Source organism: Chrysemys picta, chromosome 2, assembly GCF_011386835.1.
Source record: "Chrysemys picta bellii isolate R12L10 chromosome 2, ASM1138683v2, whole genome shotgun sequence".
In the NCBI taxonomy this organism is placed as follows: domain Eukaryota; kingdom Metazoa; phylum Chordata; order Testudines; family Emydidae; genus Chrysemys; species Chrysemys picta.
Window position 1 is genome coordinate 264,893,592 of NC_088792.1, and position 21,073 is coordinate 264,914,664.

Genomic DNA, 21,073 nt, shown 5'->3' on the forward strand with positions numbered 1-21,073 from the left:
TGGGCTGGCTAAGGAGACTGAACAAGGCCTGAACCCAGAACCTAGCCAGACCAGGTGAGGGTAACATGATGGGCCCTGTTGGTCTGGTTAAAGACTGAGCCCAGGTAGGTTTTCCAAAAAAGAACATACCAACTGAAAGTACTGTGATGGCCCCTTGTTGGACTGTTACATGATGACAGTGTCTCTAGGGAGGAAACCTTGACAGAAAGGTAAAGACTGTATACCCCAGAAGGGGTTTGTTTGTTTTTGTTCCATCTAGAGACAGCATGTGTGACTTGGATGGAGGGCTGAGTCACTGAAGACCTAACAAAGAAAATGTTGGCTGTGGGCTGCTTGTCAGAGGGGGGTGCCTCTCCATTCCCAAACTGAGAAGCTGCAGACATGGAATCTTCCAAAGGGGATGGGGGAAGTTCATGAGAAGTGGGTGCTGACCCCATTACATGGACCAACTTCTGCTGGTGAGAGACAAACTCTTGAGCTCTTCTTCAGATCTGGGAAGGTTGGAAGCTTGTCTTTCAACAGAAGCTGGTCCAATAAAAGATATTACCTCACCCACCTTTTCTTGACATTATGATGAGTTCATCAGAGAAATATTTGTTCCCAAGAATACGGGTGAAACCTTGGCCTCACTGAAGTGAAGAGTTTGCCATTGAGGTTAACTGGGGCCAGGATTTCATCTTAGATTAGTGGTTACATGAGCATAATCACAGAGCGGTGAGGAGGAGAGAAATGACTTAGCACTAAGCCCTGGTCTACACTACAGAGCTGGTTGATGCAAGGCAGCTTATGTCAACCTAACTCTGTAAGTATCTACACTAAAATTTTGCTCCCACCAACATAACGCGCACACTACACTGACTTAACTCCACCTCATGAGTGGCAAAGTCAATGTTGATGTAGTGTCAGTGTAGACACTGTGTTGCTTGCATCGACTGCTGCTGGCTTTCAGAAGCCTTCCCACAATGCCCCACTAGTTCAATTGGTGCAAGCACTCCTGGTGAAAATGTGCACCATCGACAGAACGGAGCAAAGTGTAGACATGCACAAGCAATGTAATTACTGTGGCAACAGTATGCCGACGTAAGTTAGGTTGACTTAATTTTGTAGTGTATACATGCCCTATGGCCAAGAAGCAATGACATGATTTTGGATTTCCTGATTTCTGAACCCAAATTCTATTTTTTCAATGAGGACCAATTCCTTTTACTCGTTTGTGAAAGTTTGGTGTGTTTTTTACGGTCTGAATCTGCAACCCTTACTTGTGCCAAATAGCACTTTCTCACTTTTGGAGTCCAAGTGAAGTTAAAGGGATTGTTTGCATGAGTAAGTCCTACTCAAATGGTAATGTGTCTTAAACTTGACAAGTGTGCGTTCCTAACAACTGCAAGCCAGCTTTAAGCATGCATGGTCTGATGCAGATATTAGTCTGCATCGTCTAATGTGGTCATTACAATATCTCCAATGGCTGTAATATCTTTGACTTCCTAAAGTTTATAGCTGATCTTCCAGAGGCTTCAGCATTCAAAAGAGTCCTGCCACTAAATGCTACAGAAATTCCTGCCACACCTGGAAACCCTGTATGCTGTCCTGATATACATACAAATCCTGCAAAAGTTGATGTGATGACTTATGCCACTTTAATGTTTCAGAAGAACAGCAACAAATCCCTTCCAATAATGGGAGTTAGTGTCAGAACAATTTATAAAATATCTTAAAAACTAATGGAATTTCCAGACAAATCTTTGTAAAACTGGAATTAAGATTGATGGGCTGGAGAAGGAAAATGCTGCAGTTAACAACAACAAAGCAGGAAACAGGTTAAGGTTAAAATTTAAAAAAACCTCAGCTCAGAGATACCCACATCACCCTGCTCTAATTCATCCAAAATGTGGCTGCCAGAATTATCTTTCTCATCTCACCTGTCAGTTTAACCACCTCCCCCACCTCCCAGGCATCCCTCAACTAGCTTTTAATCTAAGTTCAACCTTTTCCCTTCCTTCAAAATTCTCCATAAACTTCCCTGCTTTACACCTTGGTCTCTGTTATATCCTTCCTTGGAACTGTTGTAAGGGGAGATGTCAGCAAACCAGTAAAGTGCCTGAACCCCCTATTGCTTATTGCTAAAAGCAGCCAAGTCAGCAGGCTTAGCTTAACCAAGGAAGGAGGGAAGGGGGTTTTGGGTGCCACAGAAAGGGCAGCTTGACCACGCATACTTCCTGATAAGAATTGTGTTGAAGCTGTTGATACGTGCATTTTAGAAGAGCAGGCTGTGCCCTGAGGAATGTGTCTAACAGGGTCTCAAGGCTGCAAACTCTGGGAAAAACCCACACCTGGTTAATCAATAATCAAGGAAGCCTCTTGCTTGACCATTGGAACTGCTTGCTTAATGAATTTTCTTTAAGGGACATGTCATTCTATTGCTAATGTATAAATAAAGGGAAAAAGTTTGAGGTAGGGGAACTCTTCAGGACTGGACTCTCCCTCTGGATGCATCTTGTGTTCCCCACCGGCAGACGGGCTGCTGCTGTGCCACTCAAGAGCCACACTCAGCTTTGGTAATTATCGAGGGTTGGGGGTGTTTTACTAACCTGTTGCAGATGTGTAAGTGCTCGAGACTAAGTAAAGTTTAGCTTTAAGTGAAAGCCCTCTTGTGTTGTCCTGTTTGTGCCAGCCATCTAGCGGTCGGCCGTGTCTCCCCTGATTTATTTTCTGACACCACCTCACATAGAGTAAAAGTTACCAAGAGCTTTGGGTTGAAAGAACCCCGGGTAACACTGTGATCCCAGCCTTGTCTGTTAATTTCATCCCCTAACTCCCATCTCCATGCATTTTTCCCATGTGGCTACTTTTATGTGGGCATGACCTCCCAACTCCACTTCTGCAAGTCACCACCCACTCCTCATTCAGATCCCTCCTAAAACCCTACTCTTCCACAATGCCTGTAGAAAGTGAGCATATTATATCTGGGGGGAAAATCTTTAGCCTTATATCCATACTTAAAGCTACTGCTATATCTAGATCTAAAAACCAAATAAAGTTTAAATGAACCCCACTTCTGGATTCCCCAATGCATCCTGTCATTACTGAACTATAAACTCTTTGAAGCAGAGACTGTCTTTATTTCATGGCACAGAGAGCATTCGGTGAGAAACAAACAATAGATAAAATAAGTAGAGGGAAGTATGGAAATGCAGAGTTAAGGTAGCCAGTAAAACCTTAACTCTGTCCCAGGTATCCTTGCTGCTTCACAGTTTGGTGTGATTGTGTGATGTGGGAAAAATTAAAAAGGCAATATTTAGAAAAAGATAATCTTCAGTGTTAAGATAAGGGTGATAAATTAGTACTAAATGAAATGCTTTGTGCATATATATTTCCTGATGCCTGATAATATTATATGTGAAATATAATAAAATAAAAGATCTAGAATGTGCAGGCCTAAAAGTTGAAGTGGTGGAAAACAGCTTAATTTGCCTGGATGAGAGAAGTAAACATAAACATGATTGAAGTGCTCTACTTCTCTTTATAATTAAAAAAAAATGAACAAGAACAGTTTCCTGGAGAAACTGCTGATTGAGTCTGGGAGTGGTATCAAGTGATGCTTCATTTGCAATTTGGGATGGAAGCACAATAACTTTTCAGTGTTGTAGCTCCCTATTTCCGGCAATTTATGGCAGCTCTCACAATCCAACTTTGGCTGGATTAAGTGGCACTGCTGAGTTAATAAACATCATCTTCCCTTTATAAAAACAATGCAGCTAAATCTACTGCTGCAAAACACATAATGTGTGATTGATGTGAAATTGCATTGCTTAAAAAAAAGTTGTGGAAAAGTACTATTTTCCACTTAGGGCCTATTGTCACTTTATAAACACCAGTTAGTGTTAGGCTAGTCTTTTACCTCTGCAGGTCTGAATTTACATCACAAACTAATGGCATGTGTTTTGCCTGATGAGCTGTGTGTAATGATCTCAAATGTGATCTTTGCTAATGGATCCCATAAAACACAATAGCACAGATGATGGGGCCGGATCGAATTCTCAGTGGAGTCAATGGAAGTTGGCCTGAGCCCTCTCAGGGAAATTCAGTAGCTGCAGTTTGTGTGGAAGCAATGCCTGTCCATGCTAATACAAAGGGGCCAAATTCTGACCCACCTGTGGTGCAGATAAGCAGCCCTGCTATGGCTGTGCAACCCCACTGAGCCCCACTCCTGTGGGATGGTAAATGGATCAAAATGGTAGAGGCCAGCCTCTGGGTACAAAGCCAGCCTTGATGCTCCATTTGTTTCCTTCCAAACTCCCATTTCTGGGCATTTTTCCATGGGCACCCAGCTCCATCCCATTACCCAGAGGTAGAGTCCTTGATCCCATCACAGTCCACTGCGGTGTAAAGTGACATTAAGGGGAAGGGAGCTGTGCTTTCCCTAATGTCCCTCTATGAGGAGGTAGTCTTTCTGGTTCCATGACAGCTGTGGAGACAGTGAAAGGGCTGAATTACATGTTGCACAGGAGTTACTGCTGTCCTAGGGTGCTAGTAGTCTGTGTTTCCTTGAGCAGTGGACAGAGAGGAATTGGAGCCAGCAGAGACTTGGTGAACAGGTAGGGAACCAATTTGCATGGACTCCACACTCCTCTATGGGCCTCTACTGTTCCGGACTTCAGAGACTATCAAGCAGCCCTCGTGTGCCTCTTCATGGGAGTAAGGATGCTCATACAAAATAATCATCATAATTAAGCTCTCCATAGACCTGAGAGACTGAAAAATTGGGGCCTGAATCTCACCTGTTTGCACCTTGAGCAGTCACTTACACTTGTGTAAAATGCTACCAGAATGGCAATTTTGGTGGCGCAAGCACTGACTCTTAAGGTGTTGTGCACACCCTACAGTACTATGTTATTAATTAAGGCTATTTCTAATCTTCCACTCCCCAATTGCTCTCACTGCTAAGATGGTTTCTGGCATGGGAAGTAATTTTTGCTGAAAGCAGTTTTATACACTTAACCAGGAAAAGTAGGGAGGAATGATTTATTGTACCAGCTGCCTTCTTAATTTATTTTATGAAATTTTGATGGGTGCTCATGAATTTTAAGCTAGCAATTACTTTGCTGCATATAGATTTTTTTTTTAGAGTTAGCAAATGATATATCATTGTACTGTATTATTTGCCTTGTCTGATGTAATGTTTCTGTATGAGTTTATCATAGTGAAACACACACATACACCTGTTCTTGGTGGACAGATATCCCACTTTTTGGGGGTGGCCCTTCTTTAGAGATAAGGAATCAGAACAAGACCTTAACACAGCTCTTTCTTGCATTACTTTGAGTGCTGCATGTATAATGTAATTGTTAATTCTTGTAGGGGACATGCAATTTTGAAGGTTTTGGCAGGTAGGTAAATGACAGGACATAATGATTTTCAGATATCTTGTTTTAAAGATAACTACGTGTTTTTAATTCTGTATTTGATTTGACTAGTCTGAGATTCCATAGGTACATGTAGGCTTTCTATCAAAGTCCCACTTAATCCCTTGACGGGGGTAAATTTCACACCTCTTGATTTGTGATCTTAAATATTTTGAAAAGAAAATCATGTAGCAAAGCTTTTCAGTTCACCTTTGAAAGACTTGGTGGGTGTCTGTGATCCATCTGCCTTCTTTTACACTGAAGAACTGTCTCCTGATAGCAAGGGAAGTGCTGCTCTGGGGTAATTAACTGTAGTATGGACAGAGCAGTGGACTGCACATTACCGTATGAACGCTATTGTTAGTTAACTGAGCACTGTCCTAGCTCCTCTATCTGTATGTCAGGGGAATGCTGATTAAGTTTGGATAAACAAGGGTTTGGGATAATGTAGAGAAATCTTTACTTTAGATGCACCAGCACCAAAGGGGCTAGAAAAACTTTCTGCTTGGTTTTTCACAAGGCTAGGAGGGGAGATGTGCAGCCATTAGCCCCACTTCTGTCCCTCTCCCTCCTCCCAACTTGCCTCTTCCCTACTGTGAATATCCTTCCCCCTGGAGTGGGCTCTTTGGAGGGTCCACTCTCAGGGGGGATGGTGCCACTGTGGTGGCTGGCAACCCTGCACAGGAGGTAGCAATCCACGGAGAAGGACCTTTCTTTCCCTTAATATAGGCCTGATGATTTAGCCCCTTAGTATTGGTGGCCAGAACCATATTGACTCTGCAACATTTGATAGGCTGACAGTAAAGGGCTTCTCAGAACTCCTGCCCAATGCAAACAGCAGCATCTAGTGCCTGACAGATCAAAGCAACAATTGCTATAACTTCAACATATACAGTGCCTTTTTATGTCTTTGATGTGATACAAAGGCATACAACAGTTTAATAACAAGATAGTGGTTCCACCATAAACTCAACTAGGAAGGCTAAGTGTCCTACTTGTCCCATACGCCAGATTTTGAAATGCAGTCCACAGGTGCATGTCTTTGTGGAACATGTTTCACTGCTTGCCTTTTCTTATAGGGAGTGTATTTCGTTGGGTAATAACGAAGCCTGTGGCTAGGAGGATAGTACCCCAGGAGGACAACATTTGCAATTTTGGAAGATTTAGAGGATTTCTGCTGGGTGTCAGACAGGAAAGATGTGTTTTATTTTTCTTTCCAATAACTGCATCATTTGGTTTTTATTTTTGTGTCTATTGTTATTGGAAGTTATGTCAAGGGGAAGAGGAGGGAGAGAATTACTTATCTCTAACAGCAAGGAACAAAATGTTCATTCAGTGAATCTTGTTGATTACAATCTACTGGATGACTTCTGCATGCTTGACTTATAATTAACTTCCATATATTTTATTGGGATTAGTGACTTGTCAGCATTTTTTGGAACTTGTAGAAAGGATTTAAAGTAATAATAGCATTTATCATCTTTATGGGCATGTTTCAGTTTGGTTGATAAAGATAACTGAGGAGTTACAACAGGTTTTCCTGGGCTTTCATTTTTAAGGCAGAAAAACCCTATAAGCCTTTTAATTGAGTGGCATGTTAAGAACAGTTTCATCTAGTAAAAATCTTTCAAGTAGTAGGAGACACAAAGAGATTGCTTTAGAGCTTTCAGATCAGTGTTAAATACAGCCATAAACCTTTTGGTCTGCTGACCATCTTGTCCTTGCATTGCAATCCAAAGAGATGGAGAATCACTCTGAATTATATTTTACATTTATACAGTTCCATTTATTCCAAAGTGTTATAAACCAGTCAGGATTCTCTTTCCCCATCACTGAAATGCAATGACTTCTGGGGCAGAGTACAGCATCCATTTAATAGTGCACAGAAATACAAAGCAACAGCTTAGGGCAGGACATGAAGAGCACTATCTCCAACTGAAAATACAAGGAGAATTTAGGGAAGCAAAGAATAGCTAACACAATAAGTCCATCCAGGAATAATGTATTTGATTAATATGAGGGGATACCACCCCTAATCTTGCAAAGAGCAACTGGGGATATATCATGACCACATATCGGGCCCAGTTAATAAGAAAATGTCTTAATGGGAGCAGGATCAGGCCAATGGGTGGGACCTCAGTGTTATGCCTGACAGCACTTCCAGCAGCACAGTGCTGGCTAATCCTATGTTATGTAGAACACTGTTTCAGTGCATCACTGAATCACCTACATGACTTTCTCTAGTTGTAGCAGATAGCTGCTCCTTGAACATTTTTCTTCCAAGTACTAAACTAGCCCAATCCTACTTGCAGTTGCTTGAGAACTCTGATCAGATCATAGCCTAAGATGACATGGCTGCACTTGGTGTAGAGCACCATCCCTGTGGGTAGCAGTATGAGGCACTCTATTAAGGAGTACATGGTACGGCTCCCAGTCCAGCACCCCTGGCTGGAATGCTGGAGCAGGGCAAGCCCCAGACCCAGCTCCCCAGCGGGAGCTCGTGGGCCGGCTTAAAATGGCTCGTGGGCCGGATCCAGCCTGCGGGCTGTAGTTTGCCCACATCTGGTCTAGCCCCAAGTTTCTCATATGGCCCCTCTTCATAGTGTCTATAAACTCAAAGCTCCTGTGTCCGAATTAGGGAGGAGTCCAAGAAGGAGCATTCAGAGAAGTACTTATGCACATGCTTAAGTCCATCCCTATTCAGGACAGCACTTAGGCATCTTGAAAAATGGAGAGGGTTCAGAGAAGAGCCATGAGACTGGTTAAAGGATTAGAAAACATGCCTTACAGTGATAGACTCAAAAAGTTCAATCTATTTATCTTAACAAAGAAGGTTAAGGGGTGACTAGATTAGTGTATAAGTAACTTCATGGGGGAGAAATATTTGATAAAGGGCTCCAGTCTAGCAGAGAAAGACAAACTTATTCAATGGCTGGAAGTTGACTGGAAATTCAGACTGGAAATAAGGTATATATTTTTAATAGTAAGGGTAATTAGTCATTGGAACAATTTACTCAGGATTGTGGTGGATTCTCCATCATTGGCAATTTTAAAATCAAGATTGGACATTTTTCTAAAAGATCTGCTCTAAGAAGTATTGTGGGGAAGCTCTATTGCCTGGGTTATACAAGAGGTCAGACTAAACAATAAAAATGGCCTTGGAATCTACGAATCTTAACTTCAAGCACATGCTTAACCTTCGCTGATGTGAATGGGATTTAAGCATACACTTAACTTTAAGCATATGGTTGAGTCATCCTGAGTAGGGATATTTTTCTGAATTAGGGCCCAAATTAGCTCAACCAGTATCTTTAATTTGACAGTTTTTAAAGATCACTCTTTAACTTGGCTGTTTTTCTCCACACTTTGCCAACTAGCATGCTGGATTCTCCATCATTGGCAGTTTTTATATTTTATATTCATTTTATGACTGAACTGTTTTTCTACCTTTCCCTTTTTTGTACCAGTAAAATGTGTTTAGCCAAATAGGAATTGCTATACTGGATCTGACCCGCAGTAGATCTACACCAGTGTTCCATCTCCAAGACTGGCTAGGACCAGATGCTTGAGAGCGAGGTGCAAGAAACTTTGTATTGGGCATATGTGGGATAATCTGTCCCTCTAACCCCACATAAATCTCCTTCTAATCTTGAATAGCTAGTTGATGCATGGGGTTTTTAATATCTTCAATATTGTCTTGCATTTTATTGGAAAGCTGGGGGAAATGAATCTACAGATGTGTTGATGTAAAAATATTACTGGGAATTTTAATTAAATTAATTTTATTTTTCATTGTCAATATAAACATTTAAAAGTTTTATGGAGAGTTCCAGCAAGGTATTTACTTGTGTGCAATATGAATGTACCAAACTCTTCAAACTTTATACATAATGTAAGAGAAGCCAGACAGAATCCACTGGGTGCTACAGACAATGTGTCAAATTCTGATCTGATCTACACTGGAGATTAATTTAATTCAGTGAAGCTACACTTGTAAATCAGTTGTAACTGAGATCAGAATTTAGCCCACTGTGTTTAAATATTCTAATGCTTTATTCCCCATCACTTTTCATTATGATAATTAGTACCTCAATGAAACATTATCTCCATGCCCACTCTGTCCCTCACACATAAGGATGTCCATACTGGGTGAGACCAAAGGTCCATCTATCCCAGTAACCTGTCTTCCAATGGTGGCCAATATCAGGTGCCCCAGAGGGAATGAACAGAACAGGTAATCATCAAGTGATCCATCCGTTGCCCATTCCCAGCTTCTGGCAAACAGAGGCTAGGGACACCAGCCCTGCCCATCCTGGCTAATCGCCCTTGATGGACCTATCTTCCATGAACTTATCTAGTTCTTTTTTGAACCCTGTTATAGTCTTGGCCTTCACAACATCCTCTGTCAAGGAGTTCCACAGACTGAGTGTGCGTTGTATGAAAAAATACTTCCTTTTGTTTTAAACCTGCTGCCTATTAATTTCATGTGGTGACCCCTAGTTCTCATGTTACGACAAGGAGTAAATAACACTTCCTTATTTACTTTCTCCACACCGGTCATGGTTTCATAGACCTCTATCATATCCCCCCTTTTTTTCCCCCAAGCTGAAAAGTCTGTCTTATTATTTTTCCTCATATGGAAGCCATTCCATACCCCTAATAATTTGTTGCCCTTTTCTGAACCTTTTCCAATTCCAGTATATCTTTTTGAGATGGGGTGACCACATCTGCACACAGTATTCAAGATGTGGGCATACCATGAATTTAAATAGAGGCAATATGATATTTTGTCTTATTAGCTATCCCTTTCTTAATGATTCCCAATATTCTGTTCGCTTTTTTGACTGCTGCTGCACATTGAGTGGATGTTTTCAGAGAACTATCCACAATGACTCCAAGATCCTCCTTGAGTGGTAACAGCTAATTTAGACCCCATCATTTTATATGTATAGTTGGGATCATGTTTTACAATGTGCATTACTTTGCATTGATCAACATTGAATTTCATCTGCCATTTTGTTGCCCAGTCACCTCGTTTTGTGAGATCCTTTTGTAGCTCTTCGCAGTCTGCTTGGGACTTAACTATCTTGAGTAGTTTTGGATCATCTGTAAATTGTCACCTCACTGTTTACCCCTTTTTCCAGATCATTTATGAATGTTGAAAAGGACTGATCCCAGTACAAACACCTTGGGGACACAGCAATTTACCTCTCTCCATTCTGAAAACTGACCATTTATCCCTACACTATGTTTCCTATCTTTTAACCACTTACCGATCCATGAGAGAACCTTCCCTCTTATCCCATGACAGCTTACTTTGCTTAAGAGCCTTTCTGAAGGCTTTCTGAAAATCGAAGTACACTATATCCACTGGATCCCCCTTGTTCACATGGTGGTTGACCCCCTTAAAGGAGGTCATCTATAGCTCAGTGGTTTGAGCATTGGCTTGCTAAACCCAGAGTTGTAAGTTCAATCCTTGAGGGGGCCACTTAGGGATCTGGGACAAAATCAGTACTTGGTCCTGCTAGTGAAGGCAGGGGGCTGGACTCTATGACCTCAAGGTCCCTTCCAGTTCTAGGAGTTAAGATATCTCCATTAATTTTTTTTATAAAGAATTCTAGTAGATTGGTGAGGCATGATTGCCCTTTACAAAAACCATATTGACTCTTCCCCAACAAATTATGTTCATCTATGTGTCTGACAATTTTGTTCTTTACTATAGTTTCAACCAGCTTGCCTGATACTGAAGTCAGGTTTACTGGCCTGTAATTGCTGGGATCACCTCAGAAGCCCTTTTTAAAAATTAGCATAACATTAGATATCCTCCAGTCATTTGGTACAGAAGCTGATTTAAATGATAGGTTACAAACTACAGTTAGTAGGTCTGCAATTTCACATTTGAGTTCCTTCAGAACTCTTGGGTGAATATAATCTGGTCTGGTGACTTACTACTGTTTAGTTTAACAATTTATTCCAAAACCTCCTCTAATGGCACCTCAATCTGGGACAGTTCCTCAGATTTGTCACCTAAAAAGAATGTCTCAGGGAATCTCCCTCATATCCTCAACTGTGAAGATTGATGCAAAGACTCCATTTAGTTTCTCCACAATCCTTATTATTCTGGAGGGCTCCTTTAGCATCTTGATCATCCAGTGGCCCCACTGGTTGTTTAGCAGGCTTCCTGCTTCTGATGTACTTAAAATTTTTGTTATTACTTTGAGTCTTTGTCTAGCTGTTCTTCAAATTCCTTTTTGGCCTTCCTAATTATATTTTTACACTTCATTTGCTAGAGTTTATGCTCCTTTCTATTTTCCTCACTAGGATTTAACTTCCACTCTTTAAAGGATGCAAAGCAGTCTCTCACTGCTTCTCTAACTTTGTTTAGCCATGGTGGCACTTTTTTGGTTCTCTTAGTATGCTTTTTAATTTGGGATATACATTTAAGTTGAGCCTCTATTATGGTATCTTAAAGTTTCCATGCAGTTTGCGGGGATTTCACTTTTGGCACTATACTTTTTAATTTCAGTTTTACTAACTTCCTCATTTTTGTGTAGTCCTCCTTTCTGAAATTAAGTGCTACAGTGTTTGGCTGCTGTGGTGGTTTCCCCACCACAGGGATGTTAAATTTAATTATATTATGTTCACTATTGCCAAGCAGTCCTGCTATATTCATCCCTTGGACAAGTCCTGTGTTGCACTTAAGACTAAATCAAGAATTGCTTCTCCTCTTGTGGGTTCCAGGACTAGCTGCTCCAAGAAGCAGTCATTTAAGGTGTCAAGACACTTTATCTTTGCATCCTGTCCTGAGGTGACATGTACCCAGTCAATATGGGGATAGTTGAAATCCCCCATTATTATTGAATTTTTTATTTTTATAGCCTCTCTAATCTCCCTGAGCTTTTCAGTCACTATCACCATCCTGGTCAGGTGGTCAGTAATATATCCCTACTGCTATATTATTATTCAAGCATGGAGTTACTATCCATAGAGATTCTATGGATCAGTTTGGTTCATTTAAGATTTTTACTTCATTTGATTCTACACTTTCACATACAGTGCCACTTCCCCCACCAGCATGACCTTTCTGTCCTTCCGATATATTTTGTACCCTGGTATTACTGTGTCCCATTGATTATCCTCATTCCACCAATTTTCTGTGATGCCTGTTATATCAATGTCCTAATTTAATGAGGCACTCTAGTTTACCCATCTTATTTCAACTTCTAGCATTTGTATATAAGCACTTTAAAAACTAGTCACTTTTTAGCTGTCTGCCTTTTCATGATGCAATGTAATACAACAAAAATACATTGTTTTCCTCCATAAATTGTGGATTTACAGGAGTTTGTCTTCTCGCCAAATCTTTCCATTAGTGCTTTCATTCTGCATCAGCAATTTTTAAACTGTTGCTTTTTGAAAAATGAAATGTAGCACACTCCCTCTTTCAAATTTAGAGACCCCAAAAGAATCATAGGACTGGAAGGGACCTCGAGAGGTCAGTGAGTCCAGTCCTCTGCACTCATGGCAGGACTAAGTATTATCCACACCATCCCTGACAGGTGTTTTTGCCGAACCTGCTTGGTGGAATCTCCATCATTGGAGATTTTTAAATCTCTGTGAGCAAGTTTTCCAGTGCTTAACCACCCTGACAGTTAGGAAGTTTTTCCTAATGTCCAACCTAAACCGTCCTTGCTGCAAATTAAGCCCATTGCTTCTTGTCCTATCCTCAGAAGTTGAGAACATTTTTTCTCCCTCCTCCTTGTAACAACCTTTTATGTACTTGAAAACTTATCTGACTCCTCTGTCTTCTCTTCTCCAGACTAAACATACCCAATTTTTTCAAATCTTTCCTCATAGGTCATGTTTTTCTAGACCTTTGATCATTTTTGTTGCTCTTCTCTGGACTTTATCCAATTTGTCCATATTTTTCCTGAAATGTGGTGCCCAGAACAGGACACAATATTTAATTGAGACCTAATAAGCACAGATGATGCTTTTTATCATTTTTGGATAAATATAAAAAGCAATAATTTTAAGAATTTGAGAAAAGAAATGAAAAATGATCAAAACATAGACTGACTCCTGCAAAAAAAAAAAAAAAAAAAATTCAGAGGACAGGGCTATGATGCTGGTAAACCAGGTCAGATCAGGGCCACAGGCTAGTTCATTTGTGTTAGCATAGATCAAACGTGATTGTTAGATATAAGTATATTCAGGTCAATTTACTTGCTATTAGGATAGATCAAAGTAACTGAATGTTCAGATGTTTAAACTTCATGAAAACTAATGGGTCATTACCTCTGGTGTTCTTGCTTTTCTATTCCTATTGTACCAGCAAACATTTACATTTGTGTATAACCCTGTAACTAAATTACCCATCAAAGAAATCTTGTGAAATGCTAATGAAAGACTTAAGAACTTTAACAGAAAATGCTAATTTGAAAGCAAGTGGTCATTGTGTGTGATGATGGAGGTCAAGGACTCTGAATGCATTCCTCACTATCTTTCATCCAAGAAAAAACCCAATGTGAATACAGACACTTTCAACTGGCTTTCTGTGTAAAGGAGCTGTAAATATGGATTCAAGAAATGATCCATCATCTATGGACTGTTAGAATCCAAACAGAGCAGAATAACTGAATGAGAAGATGGAGCTCCCCAGAGTTATTCTGGGTAGCCCTGAGGGACTTTTGGGAAACTGGCAGTTTTGATTACACCACTGCCACTATTTGGAGTTACAAACTGTGATATACCTGCTACTATATTTCACCTGCTTTAACGTCTCAATAACTCATTTCTTTTTCTTAGCTAATAAACCTGTAGTTAGTTTACTATAGAATTGGTTTCCAGTGTTGTCTTTGGTATAAGATTTGGAGTATCAATTGATCTGGGGTAAGTGGTTAGGCCTTTGGGACTGAGAGCAACCTAATGTGGTGTGATTTTAGGTTTTAATAACCTTTCATCACAAAGTTCAGTTTGTCTGGATGGTAAGGTAAACTGGAGAGGCTAAGGGGACTGGCTGTAACTCCATGGTAAGACTGGTAGAGTGACCCAGGAGGTCACATTTGTTACTGGCTTGGTAAATTTTAATTATAGAACATATCACCACTTTGGGGTGTCTGCCCTGTTTTCTGATTATATCTGCCCTGAGATAGTCACTCGAAGTGGTGAGCTGCTCCAGACAGTGCGACAAGAGCTATGGGGGAAGAAGACAGTTAAGACTCCTCCAAATTCTTCCACTGGGATGAGAGAGAAAGTGTTTGTGGAGGGGGAGGGGTGGGGTGGGGGGGTTGTTCCTCCAGTGGTTTGATGTCAGGGACACAACCTGGCCCTATACCAGGTACTAAATGACTCCTTAGAGTAGCAGAGAAAAGTTGCAGCATATAAAGAGCCAATGGCTGGAAGCTGAAGCCAGACAAATTCAAATTAGAACTGAGGCACAGATTTTTAACAGAGTGATTTACCTGCAACAAACAACTGAAGGAAGGGGTGGATACTCTCTTTGTCTTCAGATCAAGACTAGATGCCTTTCTGGAAGATTCCCTATAGCCAAACACAACACAGGACTCAATACAGCCAGGGGTAGGGGTGTGTGAAATTCTATGGCCTGTGATATACAGGAGGTCAGAATGATTGATCTAATAGTCCAAGTGTTCCCCAACTTTTTGCCTGCATGATCCTATTTTGAGGCACACTGTTTCCTGTGATCCCAGACAGCAACAAACCAACACAGTGGCCAAGAAATCCAAGGGATTCACACTTTAAGTGTGTTATTTAATGCTCTCTAATGTGACATGGGCTCTGAGGGTGTTGTGACACAGCTTCTTGGAGTCCAATGGCATGGTGGATATTGCACATCTAATCTCTGTGACATCAACAGTAGATAAATACCGATGGACACAAGTGCACTGAATCCAACTTCACACACATGTGCTTGTGAATGGCACCATCAGTTTCAAGGCATGTGTTGAGAGTGCAGGATATTCATTTTTGATATTGAACCAGAACTCCAGGAGAGAAAGTTGGGTGCACATTCCTCACAAGAATCAATAGCAGGAAATTTTCTTGAGCTATTTTGATGCCATGCGTTTACCAGCAGCTGAAATCCACTTACACTGAAAGGGGTTTCACACCCAATCATACTTTGTCACGTCCAAGTTGGGTGGGAGGAAGGATGCAAAATGTTCCTCCAGCCAGCTGAGATGCTCAACCATCACCTGTGTGGGAGGCTGAATAATTTCACTGTCGGCCAGGAACTTGCAAAACTTCAGGAAGAATTCATCATTTGTTTACAATAAATTATTCTTGCAGAAAACAATTTTTCTTCCTGAATCCTGTTATTCAATACTTCAGCTGAAGGATGTGAGTGTTCTTTCCTTGCAGACTTGTGTTCAATTCATTCAGTTTCCCAAATGTGTGTGTGACACATAGGCAAGAAAACACATCTTCCTATGGTCACATAGAAAATCAATGTATTCACTCTTGTTCTTCTTTTTGCGGATACAGACTAACACAGCTGCTACTCTGAAACCTGTCACTCTTTGTAGTTCACTGTATAAGCACACAGCTCATCTCTCAGTTCAAAAAAATTGTCCAGTGCTTTTCCTCTTGAAAGCAAGAAGCTTCAGTGTGGAATAACACCACATCATGAATCAGACAGTTTCTTCACATGGATTTACAAACTGACACATGCAAGGAGGCGGAGTCTTAATGTAGTTCACAATAAAGAAACATGCTGCAAACTTCACCTAGCTCTGGACTCAGAGCTTTAGATGCCACTTGTTCTCTGTGTGAATCATGCAGTTCTTCCGCAAAAACAGACTGAGCAACTTGCTTTAGCAATACATGAAGACCTGCTTTGTGGCCTGACATAGACCAAGATCCATTTGTGCAAAAGCCCCACCATGTGATAACATGGTATATCTTTGTCTTTCATCTAGTACATCAAATATTCCTTGTGCTGGCTCATGTCTGGGAAGAGGGAGACAGAACTGATTTTTGGGGGGGAATTGCACCTTTTCTTGTGTATTTCGCAAAAGCCAAGAAATGTGCATCACTACCCTCAGTGCTCATATCAACTTGAAGAGCAAAAGTGTCTTTTTTGACACTCCACCAATGTGTTTTCCTGAACTGTGCTATCACGTCAATCCTTTGCTTCACTGTGTTGGAGAGTGGTATGCTTGTGTGGAGAAACTTAGCCACACAATATGTTCACCATATTGACTGCAGCTGGCAAAATCAAAGTTTCTCCAGTTTTGTGTGAGGTTTCTTGGCCTGTGCAATGGAGTAACTCACATCAAATGATGCCTTTTGAGTTGGTCAGAGATGGACATGGCTTTCTTGAAGTGCAATTATTGACACAAGTTCTCTTTTCTGCTGCTGGAAAAAATGATCTTGGTTTTCCTGTGTGTTCCTTGTGAAAGGGTTTCCAAGGGTTGAAATGTATTAGGCTTCATGCTTTTGCTAGATAACACCATGTGACATAGGCATTGTGATCTTTCTTCATTCTTGACCAAAACATTGGGGAAGCCATAATCAAAGAAAGCCTTGTCATATTTGAGCACGTTTCTTGGATGAGTTTTTAATTCATAACTGCATCACTAGATTCACTGCTGGAGGCTGAAGCAGATGAGTTCATTGTGCCTCTTCTCACAAATCAGAAAGCAGCAGAATTCACAGCTAAGCAAGTGAGGCCAGGACTTAGGAAAGCCCTGTGTGGGGACATTAGGGCAGCACAGAAACAGCAACTTAATATGATTCTTTATCCTTGAGTGCCAAAAGGGTACTCAGTGTGGCATAAAAGAAGATATGGGTCCTGCCTTAAGGAGGTTACAAGCCACTGCTGATTCCTGTCTCAGAAGAGGCTAGCAAAGGCTCCTACCAGCTGAAGCAAAGAGGATGCTTTGAGGCTGCTGCCCACAGATAAGGATCTTCTGCTTTCAAGTGCCTTAGATGGCTGCTTGTACACCTGGATGGTACAAATGGCCACACTGGTGTCTGCACAGCCACCTCTGCATAGCCAACATGTCCGCACCTGCTCCACCAACACCACACCAGAAGGCTGCCATTTTGATCTACAAAATGGCAGCCTCCATATAATGTGACCTCGCACACACTATATGTGCCAGGTCATACTGTGCAGAGGCTGGCCATTTGTAAATCAAAATGGCAACCTCCTGGTGTGGCATTTATGCAACCGGTCCAGACACATGCAGGGGCAGTTGCCATCATCTCACAGGCCAAATCTGGCCCATTGGACCTGCAACCCCATCTGCTGATGGTGTGACTCCAGTTAGGCTTGAAACCCACAGTTTGGGAACCTATGCAATAATCCCTTCTGGCTTTACACTCTATACATCTATACTATTGCATTAGAAATTAAGGCTGTGTATATACATTCACTTTTTTCTGCAAAAACATTCATATGGATTTTAGTTTTAAACTATTTATTAAAATTGTTCAGTGGCAAACTTTACACAGATTCTGCCACATGTTCATGTTGCGTGGTACCACACTCCTAGTAGTCCCACTGGGCCCAGTCCTCCAGTGTGTATCAGTGTACTTCCTTTGAAAGTCAATGGAGCTGTGCTACTTATACCAGTTTAGGATCTGGCACCTTAAGCTGAAAGCAAGGGGGGCCTAAGTCCATGTTTAAAGATTGCAGAATCTGGCTTTCAGCTCACAAGCATTATCAAAGGGTTTCTAAATGGCTGCACTAAACCTGCCATCAGTTCTAGAATAGTGTCACTTTCATTAGTTTCTGGTATTTTTGGCCTTATACTTATTGAAACTAAAGAATTACAGTGGGAGTGCATGGGAATCTCCCATAGGACAAGTGAAGATGTCCAAGACCATGAGAGATGAGATGAGCAGACAGGAAAGTGTTAATCCAATCTAAACTGTGTTCACCTTTATTTCAGCTTAAAATGCATTGACACTTTCCCATGACATGTCTGGCTAGACAGTCAGTATCATTCTGAAGGGAAGTCAATGCATGGAAAATGATTTTTTGACAAATGATTGTAAAGACAATGTTCACCACAGAATTGCAGACACAAGATACTGCAACATAGTAATTGCAAAAAGGTCAGATTACTAGTTTACAATATAATAAAATGCCTAAATGGATTTCTTATTAATTATTAGTATTATTGAGGTAGCACATTGAGGCCCAGTCAGGGATCAGGCCCCATTGTGCTAGACATGGCACACACCTGTAACAAGAAGATAGTCCTTGTCCTAAAGATCTAAGATTTTAAACATGTTTACTATACAAGGCTTGCATTTTGTAAGCCCTCCCTAAAGAGAAAATTTCCTGAAGTTGCTGTTAACCTCTCAATTTCTTTGAGGATCAATTTGTAAATTGTATATTAATATTCAAGATGAATTGTTGGTAACTGATAAATAAGGAATTGGACCAATTACAGAACTGCAAATAATCACTAACCAGTGTATGTGTTGACTTGGTGAATGATTATTCATATTGAAAGCAGTTACTTGACTTTGCGTGTATATTTTCTATCTGACAGCAAATATAGAAAGCTTGCTCATTACTGACTAACTTGTTCTCAGCTTTTAACAGAGAGCCTTTAGATAATCCAACTCACTTTCAGCAGCAATGCACCCAAACTGGAGGAGCTCCAGTTAATAATAGTTCAAAGGCTCTTACCAGTTCTTTTTTGAGTGAAGCCAAAGCACTTTCTATGTCTAAGCTCTGTCGACTTTGTCCATCTTCCGCTTGGTAATATCTGCAGGAAAAAACTTCTGTTGTATGTTGGCTATTAAATGTGGCAGATTTGGAAGAAAAATCTTTAAGCTGTGTTAGAATGAGTTCCATTTTTCTAACTTTAAATTCAGCTGAAAAGGATACAGCTTTGTCAAGGTTAACTTAGTTTTGTACAGGGATTTGGATGGGCTGGAATGAAAATCCTTGGAAGCTTGCAATGAATTGAATGTTAACACTGATGTAATAAAATAGCCAATAGGAAAGTGTACCATTATTTGTAACCTTGTTTCTCCCTTTCTACTTTTGTGATGTGATCACCAATGAAGTGTAGGGGTGGATCATCAAACAGACATTGCCTTTGTTTGTTAACACCAAGCCCAATTCTATGCTCATTGAAAACAACTCTGGTGAATTTGAAGTTGATTAGAACTTGTTCTATTATCACTGAATTTACAAGAAATACATAACACAAATACGCAGTAAAGTATTTGCACAGTTTTCCCTTTAAGTGCTATTAAGAGGAAAATAAAGATAAGATTTCCTAGATACAAACGAAAAAATTAATTTCCAAACTAACCATGGCTGTTTATGATGCTGAGAAACACAATCTAGCTATGCTGTCACTGAAAGTGACTTGTACCACTTGTCTGAAGAAGGCATAAAATTCCCATCATGCATTTGGACAATTGTGAAATACTACACCTTGGGTGCTCTGGAGATGGGGAAAGGAATTGCTTCCTGACATCAGCCAGTGGTGCTTCCTGAATCATGATGATTGACCCCCTTGTAATTATTATCCTATCTAGTATAACTGCAGATTCTGTTCTTACATGAAGTGTAGTTGTAGCTGTGTCAGTCCCAGGATATTAGAGAGAAGGTGAGTGAGGTAATATATTTTATTGGACCAGCTTCTGTTGGCTCAAAAGCTTCTCACTGTAGCAGATCACTGACTTACCAGTGCAGCACCTCCTGCTGGTTACCTCGGGAATTAACTCTTGTCCAGCCCAGAGCGTCCTCTGCTGGCCAGTGTCTCACCTGCCTTAAGCCCAGTGTCCCTCCCAGACCCCAGTGCCCCTCATATCTTGGGGTGCTGCCCCACCACAATACCCCTACTCTCTGGGTCTCCCCTCCAGGGGAACCCCCAACCCTCTAAGCCCACCTTACCTCAGTGGCGACTGCCAGTCGTCATCATCTAGCCCCCTTTCTCTGGGACAGACTGCAGTCTGTAATGGCCACTCTTCACTGGCAAGGGGGTAGGACCTGCTGCCTTTGCCTATCCCCAGCTGCCTCTCTGCAGCCCCACTACCTTTTTGGGCCTTTAACAAGGCCTGCAGCCTGGGGTTTTACCAGGCTGGAGCTCCCAAGCTCCCTTTTCCCTTTCCCAGCACTGCTCCACTTCAGGGATCTTGCTCCCTGGCAGCTAACCCTTCCCATTCCAGGGCTAGAGTGAAACTCCTTCTGCTCCTGGCCCCCAGCCCTCTTATCAGGGCCAGCTGGGCCCTGATTGAGCTGGCCACACCTGTGGTCAGCTACTCCCTCAGCTGCTTTCACTCTTTATCCCAGCTGCAGCCCTCTCCAGGACTGCTTTTAACCCCTTTTCTGTGGGAGTGGGCAGCTGCCCCACTACACTCACCCACAGACGTTTGTCCAATAAAAGATTCTGTTCTTATTCAGAGATTAGATGGGAGTGAATCTGAGGTAACTGTACTGGGCTATTCTGGATAATGGAGTTGCTCTGGATCTACCTCAGTCTATAAGCAGAATTTGACCCTCATGTTCTAATCTCATTTTGAACTTACGCAAGCCACTTTACCTCACTCGCTCGGCTCCATGAGCTGCACATGGTAATTCCACTTTTTACAAGGAAGGATTTCCTTTTGTCCACTCTAAACCAGTTGCCTCTAGCTTCATTGACTTTGATTCTTTCATAAAAGAAACAAATAAG

General features: G+C 41.3%; 1 long non-coding RNA gene across 1 annotated transcript in view; it reads left to right on the plus strand.

Moving 5' to 3' along the window:
• The first annotated feature begins 2,414 nt into the window (after positions 1-2,414).
• Positions 2,415-21,073, plus strand: part of LOC122172536 (uncharacterized) — a 68,802-nt gene continuing 50,143 nt past the window's right edge. Inside the window, exon 1 of the long non-coding RNA XR_010598962.1 lies at positions 2,415-2,555. This is a non-coding gene — a long non-coding RNA (uncharacterized LOC122172536). The remainder of the gene's footprint in view (positions 2,556-21,073) is intronic.